The 7,354-nt window shown below is 33.1% G+C and overlaps 1 protein-coding gene across 3 annotated transcripts in view; it reads left to right on the plus strand.

The window, feature by feature from the left end:
• The window catches only part of LOC139528498 (uncharacterized), a 403,824-nt gene extending 403,170 nt beyond the window's left edge, over positions 1–654 (plus strand). For all 3 annotated transcript variants that reach the window (XM_071324531.1, XM_071324516.1, XM_071324524.1), the window contains exon 7: positions 383–654. The gene's annotated coding sequence lies outside the window, so the exon portion shown is untranslated. The remainder of the gene's footprint in view (positions 1–382) is intronic.
• Positions 655–7,354: the final 6,700 nt, after the last annotated feature.

The raw sequence follows: 7,354 nt of genomic DNA on the forward strand, positions 1-7,354 counted from the left end.
ATTTAGCGTTCGTGAAATAAACACAAACATTGCATGTCCACCCTTAACGTACCATCATATGCTTCCTTTCAACAAACATTAAAAATGCAAAATTGGATAGATTTGCCATATTATGACATACATGTTAATCTCCTCCATAGAGTAGGAAAAATCAATAACGACTGTTGATACCATGGTTAGGTTCGTCGACGATGGTGCTTTGCTATGTAGAAATAAAGAGTATTCAATTTATCAATGGACTCACATATTATACTTATGGTGAACTAGACCTGAGAATAAGATATTTTTTTTATAATAAGAAATAGCACAATATAACCAAAATTAAAAAAAAACAACAGTTCACACCATTGATCTATCTATGAACAAAAAACTTCAATTGCAGTATGGAAGGAGGCTATTAACATACTAAAGGATACTTTTATGAAAAAGAAGAAAAGGACTAGGAAAAAGGGAATGTTTGCTTCAACAAATACAGTTACGTTCTCAAAGTGGTTACCCGATAATTTTCCTGTGGAAGGTGTCATGTGTGGTTGTGGAAGACACTTTAAAACGCCGACGTCGCTTTTAGATCACTTGCGCAGAAAAAGCGCCACCGCCAGAAAATCTTTAAAGTTATTAAAAAAAAATGTATAATTAAAGCTTTTAAAGACGTTACATAATGCCATTAATTGCAACTGAACATTATAGAATATAAAAGTTTAATGTTTCATGACCTGAAAAAAACTACCAGGTATGGTTTCATACTATTTCATACAAAAAAAAAGACGTGGTATGATTGTCAATGAGAAACAAGAAACCAAAATGACACAGACATTAACAACTATAAGTCACCGAACGGCATTCGACAATGAGCAAAGCCTTACCGTATAGTCAGCTATAATAGGCCCCGATATGACAATGTAAATCAATTCAAACTAGAAAACTAACGGCCTTTATTATTGGTTTAAAAAATGAACGAAAAACAAATATGTAACACATCAACAAACGACAACCACTGAATTGCAGGCTTCTGACTTTGGACAGGCACATACATAAATAATGTGACGGGGTTAAACATGTTAGCGGGATCCAATCCCTCCCCTAACGTGGGACAGTGGTATAACAGTACAACATAAGAACGAACTATAAAAATCAGTTGAAAAAGACGCGTTTTAAAAAGCAATCTATAAGAAAGATGTCATCGTGTTTTTTTATCTTTAAATACATGTCATGAAATCAGCACTAGTAACCCGAATTTAACTTGATCGGACAAAAACGTGTTAACGCTATTTAAATGAGATTGATCGTTATTTGATAAAGATTGACAAAAATTAAAAATTATATTTAATTCATTTCAATTCATATCAATTTATTTTAACGCCAGTCAAATAGATTTCTCTGCAGTCGATCAATTGAAATCAAGTTAGTGGTTAGTTGCGTCAAACTAATAGGCCACGCCCCTGTTAAGCTATTTCAAACATGCATTAATTCGTTTTAAACATGGATGAGACCCGGACTTTTTACAGGTAAATCACTTAAGCGAAACGACCTCGATGTATCTATCGTTTGGGCAGAATCAATTTGCCCCCATTGCAGTTTTTTGTTTCAAACTTTAAATGCGTACAGTCTTAGTAAAGTCACATGTTTCACAATTTAAACAAGCGAATGAATAATAGGGCGCCCGAATCATACACGTGACATGTTCATATATAAGGAATTAAAATAAAAACATTAAAATATATATGCACACGCGGTTTAAAAATGCAAAACTTGTGAATTTGTTGAAAATAAAATAGATAGATAATTATATAACATGATTTTAATTTGCTCAAATGCACTAGATCTTTATCGCATATAAACATGCGTTTCAAAAATTGCCAAGTTCTATGAAAACTCGTGGCATGTAAGTTACGTGTGGTCCTTTGCAACTATTTACAAAACTTTGTGTATTCCTGTATATTTACCGTTTCTCTTTTTTCTTTTTAACTATAATAATTCTTTATTCCGTAAGAAAATTAATATACAGCTCATAGGATCAAATACATACACAAATTATACAGTTTACTATATTGTACTCGTATGTAAATGTAGACACGGAAAACTACACAGAAATTATTCATTGTGTACATAATTTAAATCGATGTATTTCATATTTTCGGTATTGACTGTAAAAAGTGCTTAAGTGCAGTATGAGTAAAATACAGAATTAACTCTATCTTTTTTTATATTACTTTATTTTAGAGGTAAGCTGCTGGCCAAGTTTCACTTATTCTGTCGCAAATCATTTACTTCAATAACCAATCAATTGTATTCTGAAAGAAGTTGATTTGTTCTCTGTACGAATACATGAAATATTTCTCACTGAACATTATGTTTGCAATCGATGATCAAATACAAATCTACAGTATTTATATGAAAGAGACTTAATAATATATTTCTTTATTATTATTCTACATATATTTGAAGGATCGAAATAATCAGTTCTACAAATGGATGTTATTTAAAGACTTGAAATTTTACAATTATCAAGTGCATCCATGAAATTTTTATCGACGCACCAAATTTTTCCCTTTCATCGTGCATAACGATCTTCTTACTTGTTCGTTGCATTCTAAAATTAAAATCCTACACAAATTGCAAAAACTTTTATTCTCCGGCTAGACTGCGTAAAAGATAAATATTGCTTTGTTTGTGTATACACAATGTTTTGAAGGCCGATATCCAGTTTGGCTAAAAAAGAATTAATTTGCGCCACAAGTTAATTACGCGAATTCTTTTTTTTTTTTTTTGTATCACTTTATCATAAAAACTGCAACATTCATTTGCGCCAATAAAACAATCATTTAATTGTGCAAATATCAGTGTATATAAAGTGCGAATCCAGCTAGTTCATTTTTACAGTTATATGCGGGTATGTCTATTGTAGAATAAAGGATCATGGGAAAACTGTATTTGTTTATACGTTTTGAAAATATCAAGTTAAAGGATTTTAAGTTACGTTTTAACATATTTTCATTGTGATATGTCTTTATAATATACAAACATAGCATTAAAATTCAAAAAAGTGTTATAAAAGCATCATAATATAGCATATCGATTATTGAAAGCGATCCATTTTAACTATAGATGCGATGAATTATCACTGTTAGTGCAGTCATTATTAATATAGAATTTTCAAAGATGCGAGGAATTTTTATTGTAGAATTATGTGATAAATGCACTTGCAACAAATGAAAAAAAAAATTAGTTGATGACTTTAGGATTTATGATACATGTATTTTCAAATTGAAATACAAACTCCTCATTCATTCTTCATCAAATATATAGCTTTTCAAACTTGTAACAAAAGCGATTCTCAAAATGTCATATTGTATTCTTCAGATTACGTTTCTCCTTGATTTTAACTTATATAGGGAATCACTGGAGCGTGACAGCAGCGGGCCCTCTTAGGCAGTCAGTGGGCCCCTACTAATGAAAAATTCTAGATCCGCGAATGGATACTACCGCAGAGGTAAAACCATACACATATGGGTTATTGTACATGAAATGCATGCTTCAATTCATTTTTGTTGATTATAGACCCTTTGGAACTCTATGTGGGCTATTTCAGCAACTAGGCAAACAATCCCCAAACTAGATACACGGTTAGATTCAGCATGTCAACGAATTCCAAATATCTATATTAAAGGACATTTGTCTATAAATTTGGACCCCACAAAATTGAAAAAGGGATCAAAAATATAAAACTAGAGGCTCTAAAGAGCCTGTGTCGCTCACCTTGGTCTATGTGCATATTAAACAAAGGACACAAATGGATTCATGACAAAATTGTATTTTGGTGATGGTGATGTGTTTGAAGTTCTTACTTTACTGAACGATTTTGCTTCTTACAATTATATCTATCATGAACTTTGCCCATTAGTAACAGAGAACTATATTTGGTAAAAATTTACATAAATTTACCAAATTAATGAAAATTGTTAAAAATTGACTATAAAGGGCAATAACTCCTTAAGGGGTCAATTGACCATTTAGGTCATGTTGACTTATTTGTAGATCTTACTTTGCTGAACATTATTGCTGTTTACAGTTTATCTCTAACTATAATAATATTCAAGATAATAACCAAAAACAGCAAAATTTCTTCAAAATTACCAATTCAGGGGCAGCAACCCAACAACCGATTGACCGATTCATCTGAAAATTTCAGGGCAGATAGTTCTTGACCTGATAAACATTTTTATCCCCTGTCAGATTTCCTCAAAATGCTTTGGTTTTTGAGTTATAAGCCAAAAACTGCATTTTACCCCTATGTTCTATTTTTAGCGGTGGCGGCCATCTTGGTTGGTTGACCAGGTCACGCCACACATTTTTTAAACTAGATACCCCAAAGATGATTGTGGCCAAGTTTGGATTAATTTGGCCAAGTAGTTTCAGAGGAGAAGATTTTTGTAAAAGATTACTTTAATTTACGAAAAATGGTTAAAAATTGACTATAAAGGGCAATAACTCCTAAACGGGTCAACTGACCATTTTGGTCATGTTGACTTATTTGTAGATCTTACTTTGCTGAACATTATTGCTGTTTACAGTTTATCTCTATCTATAATAATATTCAAGATATTAACCAAAAACAGCAAAATTTCCTCAAAATTACCAATTCAGGGGCAGCAACCCAACAACCGATTGACCGATTCATCTGAAAATTTTAGGGCAGATAGATCTTGACCTGATAAACATTTTTATCCCATGTCAGATTTCCTCAAAATGCTTTGGTTTTTGAGTTGTAAGCCAAAAACTGCATTTTACCCCTTTGTTCTATTTTTAGCCGTGGCGGCCATCTTGGTTGGTTGACCAGGTCACGCCACACATTTTTTAAACAAGATACCCCAAAGATGATTGTGGCCAAGTTTGGATTAATTTGGCCAAGTAGTTTCAGAGGAGAAGATTTTTGTAAAAGATTACTTTAATTAACGAAAAATGGTTAAAAATTGACTATAAAGGGCAATAACTCCTAAACGGGTCAACTGACCATTTTGGTCATGTTGACTTATTTGTAGATCTTACTTTGCTGAACATTATTGCTGTTTACAGTTTATCTCTAACTATAATAATATTCAAGATAATAACCAAAAACAGCAAAATTTCTTCAAAATTACCAATTCAGGGGCAGCAACCCAACAACCGATTGACCGATTCATCTGAAAATTTCAGGGCAGATAGATCTTGACCTGATAAACATTTTTACCCCATGTCAGATTTGCTCTAAATGCTTTGGTTTTTGAGTTATAAGCCAAAAACTGCATTTTACCCCTATGTTCTATTTTTAGCCGTGTTGGCCATCTTGGTTGGTTGACCGGGTCACGCCACACATTTTTTAAACTAGATACCCCAATGATGATTGTGGCCAAGTTTGGTTTGATTTGGCCCAGTAGTTTCAGAGGAGAAGATTTTTGTAAAAGTTAACGACGACGGACGACGACGACGGACGACGACGGACGCCGACGGACGACGACGGACGACGACGGACGACGGACGCCAAGTGATGGGAAAAGCTCACTTGGCCCTTCGGGCCAGGTGAGCTAAAAATGCATGCATCGAATACATTTGTTATTGAAGGCATGACTGTAACAATAGGATGAATATACAAAAATATCTTATTCTGGGGTCTCATTGGGGGGTTCTGATCCCGGATCCCGCTTACTGTTTTGGCAGATTCCCGTATTCCGCTTATTGTTTTGTCAGATTCCCGTATCCCGCTTATACTATGCAGTTCTATTTTTTTGTGATTATCCGTGTCCCGCTAGACTTCATTTCCCGTTTTTCACTTCACAATCATTTGACTTTCACCTGTCACGCTTGCAAAAAATCGGCAATCCGGCGTGACGCTTATACCCAAATGCGACCCACTATTTTAGTTTTTTACTCTATTTTGACTCATATTAAGCCCATTATAAATATAGTAAAAAAGTAGCGTGGATTTTTGTGTCCCTTTTTATCCCGTCTCGTTTCGTTTTTGAGCCATATATAGATGTCGTATGTGACAATGAAACAACACTCCATCCGATTCACAATTTATAAAAGTAGACCATTATACGTCAAAATACTGTCTTCAACATGGAGTCTTGGCTCACACCGAATAGCAAGTTATAAAGGGCTCCAGTGTAAAACCTTTTAAACGGGAAAACAAAGGTGCAATCTATATCAAGATGTACGTAATTAGTGGTGAAGTGTCATGGAAATGGATAAAAAAATAAGGATAAAGATCCCTATACGCTTTATAAGAAACTAAATGGAATACATTTGAAATAAATGTTATTTCTATTGAATTTATTAGAGTGTTTTAAAACCAAACTTTCCTCCGTAAGTTAAATTTTATCAAATCTTTCTCTTACTTTATCTATTGTTTGAGCAAGTCGGCTAAATTAAGGCTTTACAGCTTATTTCCTAATGCATGTAAAGCAAAACTTTGGTTGGCTTGCTTGCTTTGTTTGTATAATTGTTTATACAAACTTTGTAAATAAGATTGACATTTTTAAACAATATGAATAGGCATAGTTTAACCTGTATTTTTAATATTTGAATTAAATTGGGTGTTATCATAATGATTATCCAATAAAAAAGCAAGCAAATCAACTAAAGTCTTGCTCTACATGCTTAAAGAAATGAGCTGTAATAGATAAAAAAAAAATTATACAGTGAAAATGCACCGCATATACAATACTAATGATTCGCTCCACAGTGAAAATGAAAGAATAGTATCATTATTCGACAGTAAACATGACTAGCATTACGAAATCATCATGGTGGAATTTAGTTAAATATGAAGAAACTGAATGACAAAGCATATTCTACGTTATACAACTTTAATAATTGTATTAAAATGAATATTTTTTACTGCAACAACATCTTACCTGTTAGTTATAAAGCACCTGCACGATCTGTTCGTGAAATGTCCTAAATATTCACCTATTTTGGTATATATTTCACAGCTGGATGGCTTTAGGCGCGATAAAACTCCGCTCGCATCTCTTACTTTGTTTAATTAGTATTATGCATTTCTGAACATATACATTTTAACCAATTTCCCTCATTTTCTTCAAAAATTAAAAAAAGTTCGTCTGTTTATTTATCATTCTACATTAGACATTTATGGCATATACAGTAAAAATGATATTTTAGGATCCGCACTTTACATACACTGAAATATTATACACTTGTTTTCAAATGTTTCTTCTTAGAGCACTGAGGAGGTCCTTTTTGGTATTTACATGTAGGTTCAGAATTCGCAAACTGAAAGGGCCTCCTAAGTGCACTTAGACTGACAAAAAAGTGCACAATGGACCTGATGGAAAGATAGAATTGACACAAAAAC

Source organism: Mytilus edulis, chromosome 1, assembly GCF_963676685.1.
Source record: "Mytilus edulis chromosome 1, xbMytEdul2.2, whole genome shotgun sequence".
NCBI lineage: Eukaryota > Metazoa > Mollusca > Bivalvia > Mytilida > Mytilidae > Mytilus > Mytilus edulis.